Source organism: Rhinolophus sinicus, linkage group LG03 (genome assembly GCF_036562045.2).
Source record: "Rhinolophus sinicus isolate RSC01 linkage group LG03, ASM3656204v1, whole genome shotgun sequence".
Taxonomy (NCBI): domain Eukaryota; kingdom Metazoa; phylum Chordata; class Mammalia; order Chiroptera; family Rhinolophidae; genus Rhinolophus; species Rhinolophus sinicus.
Window position 1 is genome coordinate 164030430 of NC_133753.1, and position 19777 is coordinate 164050206.

The 19777-nt window shown below is 38.0% G+C and overlaps 1 pseudogene; it reads left to right on the plus strand.

Annotated features, from left to right (window-relative positions):
* The first annotated feature begins 10802 nt into the window (after positions 1-10802).
* LOC109453240 (large ribosomal subunit protein uL30) lies at positions 10803-16074 on the plus strand (annotated as a pseudogene).
* Positions 16075-19777: the final 3703 nt, after the last annotated feature.

Sequence of the window (19777 nt, forward strand, 5' to 3'; positions counted from 1 at the left end):
CTGGAATCAGAGGCTTGGTAGAGCTTCCTGGTTGGTGAACACATTGATGTGCTGGAAGGATGATATACACCCAGATTTTACAAGGAGAGGACATGGAAGCTCTGTGTCCTCCCACACGCGACCCCTTGACCTTGCCTTATGTGTCGCTTTCATTTGTCTGTTCTTGAGTTGTATTCTTTAGAATAAAACTGTAATCATAAGTACAGTGCTTTTAATAAATTCTGTGAGTCACTCTAGTGAATGATTGAAACTGAGGGGATGGTGGGAACCCCCAATTTTATACCTAGTGAGTCAGAAGTGCCCCTGTTGCACTTCTGAACCTTGACTGGTCCCTGAGACTAGCATTTGGTGTCTGAAGTGGAGACAGTCTTGAGAAGGACTTTACTTTTAACCTGTGGGATCTGTGCTAACTTTGGGTAGTTAGTATCAGACTTGAATTGAATTGTTAAGACACCAGTTGGTATCTGAGAATTCATGTCAGGACCATTGAGCTATAGTGGCATTTTGGTGTACCACCCCACTCGGGTTCCCCCTTCAGAACTGAAGTACTTATTCTCCCAGCTGAGAAATCATAGGAGCTGAATGCTGGCTGCTCATAGCTCCATCCCTCTCTGAGAGATGCCCTGGCAGAAGAGAGCTGAATTGCCAGTGGGTTACTCTCCCTCATTCCTGGCACAACGTGCATCCAATGACTAGAGAAGCCTGACCCCTTGTGCCTCAATGCAGCACAACTCTGAATGGCAGTCAAGCTCCACAGCTCCCTGCGGGATTAGCTGACGGCTTTATGGCCAGTTTATTGCCATGAAACTTCTGTCAGTCTTGCTTCCCTCACTCCCTTACAGGTGGTGTTTCCAAAGGCACTCCCCAATGAACCATCTGCACACAAATCTGTCTGTTTCCTAGGGAACTGGACCTAGAGGCATCATGAACCTCTAAAGGAAATAAAGTATGTAGTTTTTCCCAAACTTATTTGACAGTGGAATCCTTTTCCTATAGCATCATGTGGAGTCAGAGAGTTGCTGACTGGCTGGCTTTCAGAAATGAAGGGTGGCACTGATTGTTTGGCTTGCAGAAGTGTATTATTCTCTGAGGCAATTTGCCCTTGATTGATTAAATGGGTTGAAATCTGATAACAGCAGCTACACATTTCTATGGCTACAGAATAATCATGTTTTGGTTTCTTTTCCCCTAGGAATCTGGGAACTTCTTTTTCTTTCTTTTTTTTCTTAAAATTAGTTTCAGGTGTACAAAGCAACGCGATAACTAGACATTTACACCCCTCACAAAGTAACAACCCCCACCCCAATCTACTACCCCTCTGACATGATATGTAGCTATTACAATACCATTGACTATCTTCCCTATGCTGTACTCCATATTCCGTGGCTATATATACTGGGGTGCCAAAAAAATTATACGCATTTTAAGAAAGGAAAAACCTGTATTAAAGTTGTATTACTCAATATATACTGATAACAAAAGATGTATAAAAGTCACGTTTGACTTCTGCAATTACAAGAGGTGCTCAAAGTGGTTACCATCAGCATCCAGACATTTCCAATTATGGTGAACTACTGCTTGAGCAACGTTGACCAAAGTGTCCATTTGTATGCATTTTCTTGTCACCCCCCGGTGTGTGTGTGTGTGTGTGTGTGTGTGTGTGTGTGTGCGCGCATACACACATATATATATTCAATTATAGTTGGCATCCAATATTATTCTACTTCAGCTTTAGGTATACAGCAACTTATTTTTCATAAGGAGGTACTCTTTTTCTTTCTTTTTTACCATTATTGAACAGAATAAGGAAACTGAAGAGAGAAGATTAAGTAACTTGCCTAAGATCAAAAGTGGCAGGGAAAGAATTCACATTTCTAGATTTTAAAACTTACTACAAAGCTACAAGTGATCAAGTCAGTGTGGTACTGGCCTGAGGATAGACATATAGATCAATGGAATAGAACTGAGAGTCCAAAAATATACTCTTTACATTACGGTGACTTGATTTTTGACAGGCTGCCAAAATAATTCAATGGGGAAGGAATAGTCTTTTCTACAAATGATGAGACAACTGGATGGCCACATGCAAAAGAATGAAGTTGCTCTCACACCATATAAAAATTAATTTAGAAGGATCATAGATGTAAATGCAAGAGTTAAAACTATAAAATTCTTAGAAGAAAACATAGGAATAAATCCTCACGAATTTAGATTAGACAAAGCCTTCTGAGATATAATATAAAACATGTACAACAAAAGAAAACACTATTTTATTGGATTAAATTGAATTTTATCCAAATTAAAAACTTGTGCTGCAAATATAACCATTAAGAAAGTGAGAAACCAACCACAGAATGGGAAAGAGTATTTACAAATCAAATATTTGATCAGGGACTCGTATTCAGAATACAGAAAGAATTCTTACAACTCAAATATTAGAAGACAAATATCCTGATGTAAAAATAGGCAGAGGACTTAAATTGGCATTTCTCTGTAGAAAATATAACCGTAGCCTGTGAGCACATGAAGAGATGCTCCACATCATTAGCCTTCAGGAAAGGAACTAGTGAAAGAAGAGGCAAATCCATAAGAGAGAGGCTGTAAGGATGAGACAGAGTTTTGAGAAAAAGAAAGAAGTCAAACCAGGGACACAAGTGGAAAACTTACTTTTGGAAAATAGGTGGGATATTTCTTTAAGATAATAGGAAAGTACAATTCAACACACAAAGACATTTGAAGCTGATGAAAGAAAACTTGATGGAGTTCTCTTCAGATGGTTCCTACCTTCACAGTAAATCATAAATCAAGGTTGTCCAAAGAAAGTGGGTTGAATATTTTATTTAGCTCTGAATAATAAAGGGTTTTAAAGAGTTCAAAAGTTTTAGTGGAATATATGGAATTCTTTTAAAAAAACCTTTTCTTTCCAAAGCTGCATAACCTCTTTTTAAAAAGAGTTTTATTAAAATATATCTAATACTCTGGTTTCTCTTCAGATCATATAAATCGTTTGCCTTTTTAAAATATATCTAATATACAATATTATATTAGTTTCAGGTATACACTATAGTTATTCAATGTTTATATACCTAAAGAGTAATCACCATAAGTCCAGCAACCATCTGACATTGTACTATGCTATCACAATATTATTGACTATACCTTATATCCCCATGACTTATTTGTTTTATACCTGGAAATTTGAACCTCTTATTTCTCTTCACCTTTTCCCCCCTTTTTAATTTTTCAGTTACAGGTGACATTCAATATTATTTTATATTAATTTTAGGTGTGCAGCTTAGTTGTTAGACATTTATATAAGAAGTGATCCCCTGACTAGCCTAGTACCCACCTGGCACTATACATAGTTATTACCGTATTATTAACTATATTTCCTATGCTTTACTTTATATCCCCATAACTATTTTGTAATTACCAATTTGCACTTAATTCCCTTCCCCTTTTTCACCCACCTCCAACCTCCCTCCCATCTGGCAACCATCAATATGTTCTCTGTATCCATGAGTTTGTTTCTGTTTTGTTTGTTTATTTTGTTCTTTAGATTTTACATATAAGCAAAATCACATTACATCTGTGTTACTCTGTCTAACGTACTCCACTCAGCCAGTATCCTTCAGGTCCATCCATGCCACTGCAAATAGCAAGAACCAACTCTCTTCTCTGGCCAAGCAATACTATATACGCATTGGGCTTGGAGGTGACATGAGACGCCAAGCTGTGAAACGAGGCCAGCTGCCTAGTGTCAGGTTTAGGGCTGCTCAGCCAGATGTAAGAGCATGCCAAAGCCAGATGACACTTGTTTGGTTTTTGTGTATCTTTGAGACTATTTAGGAAAATCTGCATCATGAGCCAAGACAGGCTGTTTGTATAGAAAAGCCCTGGAAACAGCTTAGGTGAACCCACAAGTTGGGTGGCGCAGGATCTCAGGGAATCACCAGTGGGGGGATAACTAATCATGTTGACTAGGTTGATGGAGACTCAGATATTGTGGTTCCCTGGGTATGCATTCTGGGAAGCAGAGGACTCCACAAAGGAGTAATGTCTTCTGCCAGCTTCTCCATCCAGGAGAAAGTTGCTCCTCTAGGCTTTTCCCTGAAGCCAGATAATTCAGTTCCTCCCATATGTCCTTGGTGCCTTTCGAGCTGCTGCCCCATTTCTGGAGCTCAAGAGCAAGTGAATCCGTCAGCAAATAAGTCTATACACAGGCTGTTTGAGAGGAGCTCCTTGGAGTGCAGCCACTGTTCATCTCACTCAGCCACAATCTCTGCTGGTTTTCACAGCCACAAGTTCTGGGGATTTATCTCCCTGGCACAGGAACCCTGGGCTGGGGAGCTTGGTGTGGGGCTGGGATCCCTCACTCCACAGCTAAGGTATCCCTCCCATTTTTTAATGGTCACATGCAGGTGTGGGACCAGCCCATTCTGAGTCTCTGCCTCTCCTACCAGTCTCAAGGTGGCCTTTTCTGTATGTCCTTAGTTCTACGGCTTAAGTTCAGCTAGACTGCATAAAGTTGATAAATAAATTTATTATAATTAAACAATAAGTCTCCAAGGATTGAACGTTGGTTCTAAGCTTCCAATATTATTTGTAACTCAAGGAAAATATTTTCATACCTAGTATGGATTTTTCTTTAGAATACATTAACAAGCAGAATTACTTGGTTAGGAACTATAAATAATTTTCTGCCTCATGATTTATAGTGTTACTTCAAGTACACACTTGGGAAACTATCACCTCAGTAATAATTAAAATAAAAACAAAATATAATTTTTGGTCTACCATCAATTTGGCCTACCAAATTAACCAAAAAAGTGAATAAATTAAATATTTTTAGTAAGTTGTTATGAATCTTTTAATAAAGCAATTTGACAGAAAATAACAGCCATAAATATTCTTATACTCAGGTTGCAACACATTTAAGGGACGTTGCCTAATCAAAGCATGCTTAGCAAAGGTATTTAAGATTTTTCATATTGGAAAGAGGTGGTCTGCTTAAATTTTCAAAACCTGGAAACAATGAAAATGAGCAGCCTTCAGTTGCATATGACTAAATTTAGCAAACAGGACATTATATTACAAATTCTGTTTAGCAAGTGTTTAATTACTCATAAAAAAATGAAAATGAGCAAGAAAATTATTCTCATCAAATATACAACTTGAACAAATAGATGAAATTTCTGCAACTTAAAATTTTGTAACAAATGGAGAATTTACTTATTGATTTAAAAATTCAAATATGAGTAGACTCCATTTATATTCTTGCCCAGGGATCTGCTAATCTTAGGGGCGGACCTGTGAGAACAGAAAGGGGGGTGTTAACATTTTGGTGGGGAGGGTCTTTTTTTTTTTAATTTCTGAGTTCCACTTTTGTATTTTTTATTTCTTTTGCTTGTTTTATTTATTTATTGAGATATAATTGGCATATAACATTATATTGGTTTCAGATGTACAACATACAGATTTGATCCTTGTATATATTGAGAAATGATCACCACAATAAATCTAGTTAACATGTCATCATACATAGTTATAAAAAATTGTTTTCGTTCTTGTGATGAGAACTTTTAAGATCCACTCTTTTAGCAATGTTCAAATATAAAATACAGTATTGTTAACTAATTCACCATGCTGTACATTATATCCCCAGGACTTATATATGTATTTTTTCATTTCTAAATCAAATATAACTGTATTCAAGATACACAAACTTTATATACACATATTTATAAAAATGTAAATTAAAGTGAAATTTTAAAAACAAAATATTCTATATATTTTATATATATTTGACAACATTATTTTATGTATTTTATATTTTACATATAAAAATGATGGTTAGTTGTATGTGTCAAGCTGGTTAGGCTATATTACCTAGTTATTTATACTAATCTGGGTGTTGCTATGAAGATATTTTATAGATGTGGTTAACATCTATAATCAGTTGACTTTAAGTATAGGCGATTACCCTCAATAATGTGAGTGGGTCTCATCCAATCAGTTGAAACGTCTTAAGAGCAAGAACTGAGGTTTCCTAAACAAGAAGAAATTCTCCCTCAAGACTGCGGCATCGATTTCTGCCCAAGAGCTTCCAGTCTTGCTGGCCTGTCTTATAGATTTCAACCTTGCCAGCCCCCAAAATCTCATCAGCCAGTTCCTTGAGATAAATTAATAATTTTCTCTCTCTCTCTCTCTCTCTCTCTCTCTCATCCAAATACATTAAGTTCTAAAAATAAGTTTTTCTTCCAAAATACTCAAGATTACTGAAAGTAAAAGGTCTAATTTAAATAATAATTCATTAATATAAAAAATTTTAAACCCCACGTATTTAAATAAACTTGTACTTTAATTTTTTGAGAGTTTAATTCAATCTTATTAAATAAGTTGATAAAAATAAAGCGTTCACATTGCAGCACTCGGTGTCCATCTAGTTGCGGTATAAAGAATATTACTAGGCTTCATGCTTACTACATTTAGACCTATTGTATCAGTCAGGGCCAATTAGGGAAACAAAAATAACACCAGTTGTTTTAATAGCAAAAAATTAAGGAATTGGGTATCAGAGGACTGAAAAACTGAAAATGGGTCATGAAGGTAACATGAAGATGGTGTCTGCAGAAGCTACCATGCCTAGGGCTGGTAGAACACGGAAGAAACTGGAAGCTTGGAGGAGGGCCCTGCAGAACTGGGGCAGAGGCTTTTGAACAGGAAGAGTTGCCTGGCTCATGGATGCCATGATGCTGCTCTGGCACCTTGATAAAGCTGGACATAAACCAGCTGTCACTGCCAAGCTAAGGTGCTGCCGGGGAGGGGATACTGACAGGAACACCCAGCAAACAGGAGGGAGGAGCAAGTCCCTTCCTTCCCTGGCCTTGCAGCCTCCCTGCAGCATTCCCTATTAGTGGAAAGTAGAAATGTATTTTGCAGAGACCCAGTAACTGCCTTACAAAGCAAAATATAGAAGATGGTTTGGATTTGAGCAACAATATGATTTAAGAGTAAACACTTGTTTAATGTTACAAAATACCCCTCTGCCACCATATGCAACTGTTGTGAACACAACATTAATTCGTCAGTTCCTCCAGAACCATGTATTGGAACACAAAGAAAAACAAGAATGCTTGGCACTATTGGGAAATACTTCACTATGGAAGAATCTATTGGCTTTCCGCTCTCTGAGAAGGATTTGACAAGTTAACAAATTTGTCTTTTTTTTTTTTCTAACCTAAGCACTTTTGCTGCTCAAATCTGTCCTGAACTCCAAGAAGGTATTAGTTAGTCTCCACTGTCTGCAGTGAAACTACCTACAAATCTTCATGGACGTTTGACACAGTTGCCTTCAGCTTTGAGGATACACAGAGGACAAGCCATGTGAAGAAGTATTCCCTGGGTCCTGAACAGGAGCAGACGTTTAGGGTTAAAGGTCGTGCTGTGTCAGTGTTGATGGTAGGATACCAAATGGCAGACATGCTCTCTACTGTGTGTGTGCCTCATATTAATTCCAAAGAAAGATGGGAACTTATGGATAAAGTCTTCCTTTTTTTCCCCATCCTTCCCCAAACTGGGACTGAGATGACATTTATGTGATTTCTCAGGGGTGCGATCTCCTGATTGAGTTATCAGTTGTACTCACTGGTGGCCAGCCTGATAAATTCTCTTCACCTTGGTTCTTTCTCCTTCCCTGCTTCACTGCTCTGAAGCCTTGCTCCTGCTTCCTGGGCTTGCATTCTTTGGTAAACTAACCACACATAAGCCCTTGGCTTTGGATTCTTTCTGGGAACCTGGGCTACGACACTGTCAGTACCGCTAACTCGAGAACCCTAAATGGAGAGTATTTCTATTCTGGTAAAGAGGAGTGAAACCAGCTCTCTAAGGCAGGGCCAGGACTAGGGTGAGGCAAGAGAGATGCCTAGATGCAACATTTAAGCGGGCATTCACTCCCAGGGTCACACAGTGCAGGCTGGCCTGAACTAGGAGAGTCTCCTTGAATTTTGTGCCCTAGGAGTCTCGTTTCCTTATACTTGTCTGGCTTTCCTGTTGGAGGTTAGAGGGAATCAAGCAATCATTCCTGCACTTGGAGTCACAATCAGTTGGACATAGATATAAGAAACCAGTAAAGCAGAAGCTTTAATATTATTCAGGCAGCACCCAACAACTCCAAAATATAGGATTTTTACTAAATTGAGTTGGAGGATGTGGAAATTGCACTGTAGTTTTCTTCAAATCCACATAGCTGATGTTTTTCAGAGGGGTTCTATGTAAGGAGACAAACAAGTTCATTATTGTGTTTCCCTGTATCCAAAATGATGTTCCTATAATTTGATTTCAGGTGCAGAGAACTGAGTTAAACATTCTTAGTGTGTGGCATACTGTTACTGTTAGTTACATGATGTCTTTTAGACATAATTGTTTAGCTTTCATTTGAATGTCATTTTTAGAAACCTCCTTATTTTTCAGTTTTATGCTTTCTTTTCTAATTAATAAAATAATTTCTTTTAATTATAGAAAATGTAGGAAGTTTCATAAAATATAGAAATACCAATAACCCCACACCCAATGGCACCCTTCTTAACATTTTGATAATTCCTTCTAGACCGTTCTCTGTGCATTTTAAATTTTCGAGTGTATTGTGCATATACTTTATAATTGTATATCATGCTCTTTTACTCAAGGTTATATCATGATCATTTTGCAATGCCATTAAAAGGTTTTAGTAAAATTTTAAGATGGCAATAGCAACTTAATTTTGGTAACAAAAGTTATGACATGCTTATTGTAAAAACTATTGCTAGTATAGAAAAATATAAAGAATAAAGTAAAAATCACCTGTAATTCCATGTCCTAAATACACACTACTAACACATTAGTGGTAGATTGTATGCAAAAGTTGCCACAATTATTCTCTTCCCTGTGTCCACGTCCCTTTGCAATGTGACTTGGCAGCTCCTCATATAAAGAGGTAGAGTCTATTTGCCTTCCCCTTGAATCTGAGCTGGCCTTTTGATTTACTTTGGCCAAGAGAATGTGGCAGAAGTAACACGCCAGCTCTCAGCGTAGGACTCACTCTTGCTCTTAGAACCCTGGGAGGTACATGTGATCAAACCAAGGCTAGTTTCCTTGGGAATGAGAGACCAGGAAGAGCAGAGATGAACTGTCCAGCTGAGGCAATCCTAGATCAATGAGTTTCCAGCTAATAGACTACTGACCTCAGATGCATGAGGGAGCCCGAGACCAGAACTGCTCTACTGAACCCAACCCAAATTGTTGCCCTGCAAAATCATGAACTACAGAAATGGTGGTTGTTTTAAGACACTTAGTTTTAGGGTGGTTTGTTATGCAGCAAAATATTAACAATACAATCTTTCCAGACTTCTTTTTTATGTTTCACACACATAGGAGGTCTGACAATTAAGTTCAAGAACTTGTTGCAACGATGTTGCTAACCTTCTTTGATATCAGAGGGCTTATTCATTATGAATTTGTATCAACTGGACAAACAGTTAACCAAGTTTACTATTTGGAAGCGCTGAAAAGGCTGCATGAAAAAGTTAGACGACCTGAACTTTTCGCCAACAATTCATGGCTCTTGCATCAGGACAGTGCACTAGCTCACACGGCACTGCCTGTGAGGGAGTTTTTAGCCATTAAACAGATAACTGTATTGGAACACCCTCCCTACTCACCTGATCTGGCCCCCAGTAACTTCTTTCTTTACCCAAAGATAAAGGAAATATTGAAAGGAAGACATATTGATGACATTCAGGACATCAAGGGTAATATAATGACAGCTCTGATGGCCATTCCAGAAAAAGAGTTCCAATTGCTTTGAAGGGTAGACTAGGTGCTGGCATCGGTGCCTAGCTTCCCAAGGGGAGCACTTCGAAGGTGACCATAGTGATATTTAGCAATAGGTACTGTGTTTCCCCGAAAATAAGACCTAGCCGGACCATCAACTCTAATAAGTCTTTTGGAGCAAAAGTTAAAATAAGACTGCGTCTTATATTAAAATACAACCGGGTCTTATATTAATTTTTGCTTCAAAAGATGCATTAGAGCTAATGGTTCGGCTAGGTCTTATTTTCCGGGAAACACGATATGTAACACTTTTTCTAGGATGAGTTCGAGAACTTAATTGTCCGACCTTGTATACTTTTTAAAAACCAAACTAAGATTTTGCTCTATGTATTAATATTATTTTGTGACATGCTTAATTTTTTTACTTAATACTATAGCATGTGTTAAATAAGTATATTTCTGTGCTAAGTAAATGCTGATATCATTGTTTATTATTAACTGTAATATTATGCTATATGTCAATACTCTAATTTATTTGAGTAATTCCCTGTTGGTGGACACATTTTTCTACTACAAAAAGCCTCCATTAACATCCTGTATATACATGTTTGCAAATGTGTGCTATTATTTACTTGTATTAAATGTTTTAGAAATAGAATTTTTGGGTAAAAGGGCAGTGTGCATATTTAAGGATATTAATACATGTTGTTAAACTGCCCTCAAGAAAGGTGATGCCACATTGCCAATTTTTTATTGTCTCCATTATCGATTTTAATTCCATCATTTCAGAGTTTATCTCACTCACCTCCTTTTCCTTTCATTCCATTGTCTTTCCATCTCAGCCCATCCTATGCTTTTCTGAATCTGTTTCAAAGAGGTCAGTTGCTTTGCCTTCTTCTGAGGAGGTAAAACTTTCCAAACTTTTTTTTTTTTTTCCTGATTCCTGTAGGAAATCTTTTCAGGGGCCTGCAAATTATTTGAGTCTGAGGATGATGCCTCTTCTCTTGTTCTTGGTATGTTTTCACAGGCTCCATTTTATTATTTGTAGTTGACTCATATTCTATGTATCCTCTGGAGAAGCAAGATCTGTACAGAAATCCCACTTAGCTGTGCCTTTTGCCCTCAGTGATGCTCTCTCTTCATGTGGGTGCTGGTAGGGACTGCTAGTCGGATCTACAGAGAATGGCTGGCAGGTACACACTGCTCCTGGCTTTCATCAGACATCTCTGCTGGAACATGATGGGATCTTCCATACCTATCTATTTGTTGGCCCTGTCACACTCTGGACAGATGTGGTTCATAAAAGGATACAATCCCTAGCACGCACATCTCAAGGGTTCTTGCTCTCTCTGCCCCCCATCTCTAGGACTCTGCTTTGAGGGGCAGCCACTTTGCAACTTAGTTGAGTGCTTTGTAGCTAATGGCTCTCTTGTTACTAATTAGATCATCATGGAAAGACATTCGCATTAAAAAAAGACAAACGACACACCACTGTCTATGTAAGAAAGGGCGTCGGATGCTAATAGGCTCTTGTGTCACTGTGGTTTGGTGTTCCATTTGTGTTTGCGCTGTAGCATCTTTCAAAATTCTAAGTACTTGGGCAGCATTACCTGCAATCCTCAAAACAACCTTACAAGGCAAGTCTCCACATTGTGACAAGTCAGGCGCTCTTGTCCTTGAACTTTAGGGGGACAGAGTGGCACAGAGGGACAAGGTGATTCATCTGTTCAGTTGGTGGGCATCTGTGGTTCCCTAGCTTCCCCTCCAGTGCTTCTTCCCATGGCATTATGCTGCCAGTCCGCCCATCCCCTGAGGTTAGTTGGGCTTCAGTGGAGGGTCAGTATGCATGAGTGATTCAAACACTTGAGTTGTCTTGCTGCTGCTTAGAAAGTTCCCTTAACACAGACTGCCCTGCTGAGCATTTGAGGTGTGGTGCTGGATGAAACTACATGCCACTCTGCCTGCCCCAAAAGCCCTGCATTATGTGTTTACTGCTCAGACTCTGTTAAGTCTTAATCCACTTCATCCTCAATAACAGCTTAGTCAGTATGAAGTGCTTCTAATAATAGCAGCAGGACATGAGTATACACAATACCTGTCATCCTGAAGGTGCATTCCTGCACAGGTGTTTCTGTCTGGTCATCACTTTAACCATGCATCTGGAGGTAGATGGAAATATTTAGTAACTGGGAAGTCATGGGGCTATATCCTATTCAGTAGAGAATGTAACTATGTCCAGCTAACCACATTAGATGTGTCACCTGCCATGAACTTGCATTCCTAGGAGAATGGCAACCAGCATTTACTAAGCATATTTTAAGAATCTTTTGGTTCTTGTGGAATGTAGAACTATAATGGGTTCAGCAGGTGCAGAAGGGAGCCAGCTGTGAAAGGGTTAGTAGGTCAGGTAGCCCAAGGGCTAATATTAGACACTCAGAAAGTGGTTATTTGTTGGACCTACAGAAATGGCAGCTGGTATAGAAGAGAGGGAGAGAGAGAAATGGAGGAACAGAGAATAATATTGTTCCTGTTTCAGAAAAGGGGGGATTAAATTATTGATTGGAGAGATCCTGAGGCTGGTGTGTTCCCAGGGGGCAAGGATAGTAAACTAGACAATTCACTGGCAAATGAAAATGAGGCTGAAGTGATACGGGATCCAGGAGAACTGTGAGATACCTTAGCCCTCCTCATTCTGCAGAAGAGATGTGGTCTTTTGCCCAGAGCCACACTTCAAGTATGAACAGCTTAGACAGACGTAATGGGGACTGGAGAAGAAAGATGATGACAGTGAGAGAGGAAAAGAGAATCTGTGATGGATTAGTTGCTTCAAGTTTCTGAAACAAATATATATAACATACAAAATATATAACCATATACACATATAAACATTTGTGACTCCCAGGAGAAAATCCTGATTCCATGATTTCATTCCATGAACAAATCCACCTTGTCATTTTTCTTGATAAATGAAATTTTACTCATGGACTCAAGTCTATTTAGAAACCGTTTTTTATTTTAAAATCTCATTGATTTAAAGACTTATGTGAAACCTGTTCTCTGCAGAATCTCCTCAGTTACGATCTCCACATTGTGACAATTCAGTTTCTAGTCAACCATAGAAAGAGGAATAATCTTTTGAGAATGGGACTAAAGATAGAAAAGCACTGTAATGCTTTTAATATACAAGTCATACTTCTGGAGGGGAATATACTTAGCATGAAAAGAATTACAGTGGGTGGGGCAGTTTCGGGTTTCACTTCCTTCTTCAGCCATAATTTTAGAGGTGTGCCATGCTAAGCCATAAAACCAGAATTACACACTAAATTGTACTCACAGGCTTGGGTATGATTTCAGGGGTTCTGGCGTGACTCAATGTTTTCATTGACCTTAAGTGACTAATTTGTGTATTCCTTTTTTTTTCTCCAAATATATATTATGGAAATTTTCAAGCACTCAATAAAGTTGAAAGAATAGTGTAAAGAACACCCATATACCTCTTCTTAGATTCAACAATAATTAATATTTTACCATATTTGCTTTTACTTTCTCTGGACATTACATAGATTTATAACCTTTGAAAGTAAGTTGTAGATATTCATGATATTTTACTCCTAAATATTTCACCAAGCTTGACACTTGTCATGCCATCAGAAAGTGAGAATTCTTGAACAGTAAAGTCTTGTTTAGAAAAGGATGGGCAAGATGAATTGTCAGTATAATTTCTGGGAATGGAGGTTTCTAGCACGTAGCTAATTCTCACATTGATTCTCTGATAGATACATGGTGCCATTTTACAAGGCGTGCATAATACATTTTGTCTTGGCAGCTTTGTTTCAATAATTTCAAAAGAGACAAAGCAGATCCATTTTAACTCTACACTTTCATGTCCATTTTCTTCATTGTTTGCTTCAAAACCACGTCTTTATTACCATGTCCTCTTGTACACACGAGAAGATAGAACTTGCTTTTTTCCTACCAGAATACTAAGTACTTCAGTTATTTTGTGATACGTATTTGACACTATTGGAGAGAGTGAAGTCCTTTCATTATTTTACCTGTGACTTGAATCATAATAAAATGCTCACTTTCCAAGGTGAAAGATGTTAAACATCACAATTGACACTTGCTGATGTTTACAGTGCATTACTGTATGGCACATTATAATAATGGTTATCTTCTGCAGAAAAAATAATTATATTGCTTTAATGCACTCATAACATCTGCAATTTTTAGCTGCTGTTTTATTCCCAGACCAGCTTGTACACAAAAACAGAGCTTAGTGCTGGTTAATCAGTGGCTACATTATAGAGGAGAGAAATTATTCATTAGGACATTACAGATGTCCTGTCTTTGTTTCAGAACACACCAGAGAGTTTAATTCAGAGTTCTAAGTAGTTCTAAAACATTTTTGACAGGCAAATGGGATATGAACTTAATAAACCAGTTGCAGAGCAGCACTCTCTAATGTGCCAAACCCCTCTCTGGCACTTCCCATTTCTTCTCGCAAGCCCCTATCCCTCACAACAGGTCAACAGGTGGCACCCATGACAAATCCTCAACAATAATGGTTTAAAATCAGATGAAAGCCATTGTAATTGGACAATAATGGTATGTAAAACAGTAGGAGCCAGTTGTTTTAGGTAAAAAGTAGTTTGGCTACATATTAAATACCCAGGAACCTGGTTCTGCATTGTGTGTCTTGATGCAATTTAGGTGCACATTCTGGTTCAGTGGTTCTCAAAGTTCAGGGAGCCTGAGGATGATTGGGTGCCTGACCCAAACGCTGATTCTTTGATCCTGATCCTAGAAGTTTTGATTTAGCAGATCTGGAGTGAGGCCCAGGAATCTTTACCCTGTTGAGTTCCCCATGTGGTTCTGATGCAGGCTGAGATGGAACATGCTTTGACCTACACTGTTTCCAGCACCTCAGATATGGGAGGGGGTGGGGTGGGGGGCCTTGCTCAGCCTGATCCATTATGTGTGAGCTGGTTTAATGCTTGTCTTTGCTGGTCAACCAGTGCTAATCGTCTCTTTCTCATCCAAGATCAGTCACTGATCAGAAGGAACAAGGGACTCATATCCTGCAGCTGAGAATCATTGTGTGGGTTCACTCTGAAAAGGATACTGTTTTCCCCTGTCAGCCCTGAAACAAACATATATAACAGGACACCTGCCTAGTAGTATTTAAACAAAGCTCGTGTTGGGGGTGGGGGCGCACGCACAAGCACACGCATGCACAGCTATTGGACCCAAGATTAGCCTTTCATGGCTCTACATTACACTTCTGATATAGTTCTACGATAATGTGACATACAGCTTCATAAAAATCACCATGCTGTGCACAATAGCGCAATAAGAACCACAGGACTTATGGGAAAAGATGAGACTCGGGAGACAACACTCCAAAACTTCATCAGTGATGTGTTACAAAATAAAGATAGGAGCCTAATACAAATGTTATCACAGTTTTATACATGTTAAATGGTTATGAAATTCATAAGGAGCCTTTTCTCTGGCTGAAACTACGTGGGGTGTAGAAGAGAAGAAAAAGAAGGTTCCTGCTGTACCAGAGACCATTAAGAAAAAGCAAAGGAATTTTTCAGAGCTAAAATGAAGATCAAGTACCTCAGTAAGAAGTTTGCCCAAAAGATGCTTCAAATGGCAAAGAGGACGCTTACCTGTGAAAAAGCTTGGCACCATAATGAGGAAAATAGGCAGATGTTCAGAAGTGAGAATCAAATAGTGAGGATGGCATGAAAAGCAGGCAATTTCTATGCAACTGTGGAAACCAAATGGAATTTGTCTTCAGGATCAGCGGTATCCACAGTGGAACCCAAAGGTGCTGCAGCTCCTTTACCTTTGTCAGCATTTCAATGGCACCTTTGTTAAACTCAACATGGCTTCAGTTAATATGGAGAGGATTGTGGAGCCATATACTATATGGGGGTACCCAAACCTGAAACCAGTAAATGAACGGATCCAAAAGCACAGTTATGGCCAAATCAACAAGAAGCTAATTGTCTTGACAGATACCTTTTGGATTGTTAGATATTTTGATAAATAGGGTATGTCTGTATGGAGGATCTCATTCATGAGATCTATACTGTTGAAAAATGCTTCAAAGAAGTAAACAACTCCCTGTGGTCCTTCAAATTATCTTCTCCACATGGTGGAATGAAGAAAAAGACCTGGCATTTTGTAGAAGATAGAGATGTTGGCAGCAACGAAGACAGGATCAACAGGCTTGTTAGAAGGATGAACTAAAGACATTATTTTTATAATCTGCTCACTTAATAAACAGCTTTCAAGTCGAAAAAGAAATTCATAAATAATACAACAAATATGACACTTTACCATAAAAAGATTTGAAATTTGTTTGAAGAAGTGCACATTGGAAGGGTCGTAGCTCATTACAAAATGGTAGGAAGGTAATTTATCTAAAATCAGAGGAAAATTGTAACACCAGATGTAGAAGGGCACAACTCATAACACAGGTATGAACTGAGGTAGCTGGTCAATATCTGAGGGGAGCGTGTGTGTGTGTGTGTATGTGTGTGTGTGTGTGTGTGTTATATGTGTACATAAATGCCCATTTTGTGTATTCGTAGACAGCTCAGTTCAGGTAGGCGCATTTTTTTTTTTTTGCTTTTATCGAGTGTTTCTTGCTTATAAAATCTCACATAGGCAAAGGCATGCTTGCATTATGCTCATATTGTTTCCTAATATAATCACATTGGAATAAATTAGTGTTTTCAAGACAAGCATTATAGGAAAACTGACTATACCTGTAAGGAACTCACTTCAAAGCAATGGTTTCAAGTTGTCTAGACTCTGAGGGTAACCAGATGGGCATTTACTGCCCTACAAGGAGTATTGTCTGTGTAAGAAGGTTTGGAGACTGAAAATATGAAGGTAGGGTGTTCCCTTCCATGTTCTGGGCCATCTGCAGGGCCATGAAAGAACTCAGTGTCCCCCAGCCATTATCTTATTCCATATTTTTATAGATTAACAACTACCCAAGGGTTTAGGATAGCTAGATAGAAAACACACAAACAAACAAACCAGCATTACAGTAAGCTTCAGAGGATTCACATTTTATTCTTTGCTTTGCAAACTGTGTGACCTAAGGGAAGTCCCTTTATTTTTCCTGTATTCATTTCCTCATCTATAAAAATAAGAAACTGGACTGTATTTTGTCTGAGATCTCCCCCATCCCAATATCTTGTGACCCTAAGGCCTTCTATGCTGATTAAATGCAGAGAATATGAACACTTTGAACCCCTTTAAAACTCTCCACATGGTTCAGTAATATTTCTTTCTCATCCCAGGTTGTCTTCTTTGATCATTTTCCAAAGTGAAAATTCCAAATTGTTAAATGACCGCCAATCTCTGTCTCTACCAACAGATGGAATTCACTGAGGCAGATCAAGTCTGAGCTCACAAAGCTCCTTTATTGATTTTGTTGATAGTTTTATTGAAATAAAATTTATATACAATGAGCTGTACAGATTTAAAGCATGCAATTTGGTAAGTTTTGACATATGCATACACCCATGAAATCATCACCACTATCAAGATAATGAACATATCCCACGCCCCCAAGGGTTAGCTCATGCCCCTTTGTAATTCCTCCCTCCCTCTCTCCTTCTCCTTCTGTCCCCACCCACCCAGGCAACCACCAATCTGCTTTCTGTCATCATAGACTAGTTTGCATTTTCTAGAATGCTACATAAATGAAATCATATAGTATGTACTACTGTTTTTGTCTGGCTTCTTTCAGCATAATTATTTTGAGATCCATCCATGTTCCTTTTGTTTTAAAAAAGGAGTAATAAATATGAGCTAGGTAGTAGTCTATCATATGGCTATATCACAGTTTGTTTATCCATCCACCTATTGATGAGCATTTAGGTTGTTTCCAGGTTTACAGCCATTAGAAATAAAACTGCTGTAATTGTTTTTACAAGTCTTTTCATGGATATATGCTTCCGTCTCTCTTGGTAAGTACTTAAGAGTCAAAATGCTGGATCACATATGGTGAGTGTATGTTTCACTTTTTTAGAAACTACCCAACTGTTTTCCAAAGTGGTTGTACCATTTTACATTCCCATCAGCACTATATGAAAATTCAAATTCTTCTATATCCTTGCAAAAACTTAGTATGGTCAGTATTTTCAGTTTTTGCCATTCTAATAAATATGCAGTGAGATCTCACTGTGGTTTCAATGACTAACAATGTGGACCATCTTTTCATATGCTTATTTTTCTAGTGTATATCTTCTTTGGAAAATGTCTGCTCAAATGTTTTGCCCAAGTTTAAAAACTAGATTTCTTTTTATTTGTTGAGATTTCTTTAAATTGTGGTAAAATATACATAGCATAAAATTTACCATTTTAACCATTCTTATGTTTCCAGTTCAATGGCATTAAGTACTTTCACATTGTTGTGTTATTATCATCACAATCCATCTCCAGAATTCTTTCATCTTGAAAAACTGTAACTCTATACCTATTAAATCATTCTTAACAATGTCTTCCAGAGAGCAGACATTTTTAATTTTAATGAATTCCAATTCATAATTTTTTTTCTTTTTTTATGAATTTTATTGGGGAATATTGGGGGACAATGCGTTTCTCCAGGGCCCATCAGCTCCAAGTAGTTGTCCTTCAATCTAGTTTTGGAGGGTGCAGCTCAGCTCCAAGTCCAGTTGCCGTTTTCAATCTTTAGTTGTAGGGGGGCACAGCCCATCATCCCATGCAGGAATTGAACCGGCAACCTTGTGGTTCAGAGCTTGTGCTCGCCCCTCCAGAAGCTTCGGAAGGTCAGCGGCAACTCTTTGTCTTCAATCTAGTTGCGGAGGGCTCAGCTCACTGGTCCATGTGGGAATAGAACCAGCAATCCTGTTGTTCAGAGTTCTCAGTCTAACCAACTGAGCCATCCGACTGCCCCAAATTGGCTTTATATCTAAGAAATTTTGCCTAACCTGAGTTAATTTTTTAATGACACAAAGTATGGGTCAAAATTCATTTTTGTGTATATGAATATCCAATTGCTCCAGCATCATTTGTGGAAAAGGATATTTTTTCTCCACTCCATTGCTTTTGCATCCTTGTCAAAAATCAGTTGTTCATATATGTGTAGGTCTCTTTCTGGACTCTCTAGTTTACTTCTTTGATTTATTTGTCTTTCTGGATACCACGCTGTCTCGATTACTGTAGTTTCATAATAAGTGTTGAAATGATGCAGCATTAGTCCTCCAGTTTTGTTCTTTTTCAAAAACAGTTTGGCTCTTCTGGGTCTTTTACACTGCTATATACATTTTAGAATAAGCTTGTCTATTTCTACAAAAAAAGCCTGGGATTATTGAAAATATAGGTCATTTTGAGAACTGACATCTCAACAATACTGAATCTTCTCTGAACACCATGTCTCTTCCATTTATTAAAGTCTCCCTTAATTTTTCTCAGCAATATTTTTGTAGTTTTCAGTGTACATAGCTTGCACATATTTTCTCAGATTCATCCCTGATTATTTCATATTTTGATGCTGTTTTAAATATTATTTTTAATTTCAATTTTCAATTATTTATTGCTAGTGTATAGAATTACTATTGATTTTTATGTATTGACTTTGAATTCTGCAACATTGCTGAACTCATTTATTAATTCTAGTAGCTTTTATATATATGCCTTCTGATTTTCTACTCAGACAATTATGTCTTCTGTAAATACAGTTTTACTAATTTCTTTGTAGTCTTGCTGCTCTTTATTCATTTATTTATTTTAGCCTTACTGCACTGGTTAGACCTGACAATGCAATGCTGACTAGAAATGCAAAAGTGCATATCTTTGTCTTATTCCTGAATTTATAGGGAGAAATATTCAGTTTCCATTACATATGATGTTAGTCGTAGGTTTTTCGTAGATGCACTTTATCAGATTGCGGAATATTTTTCTTTTGTTTATT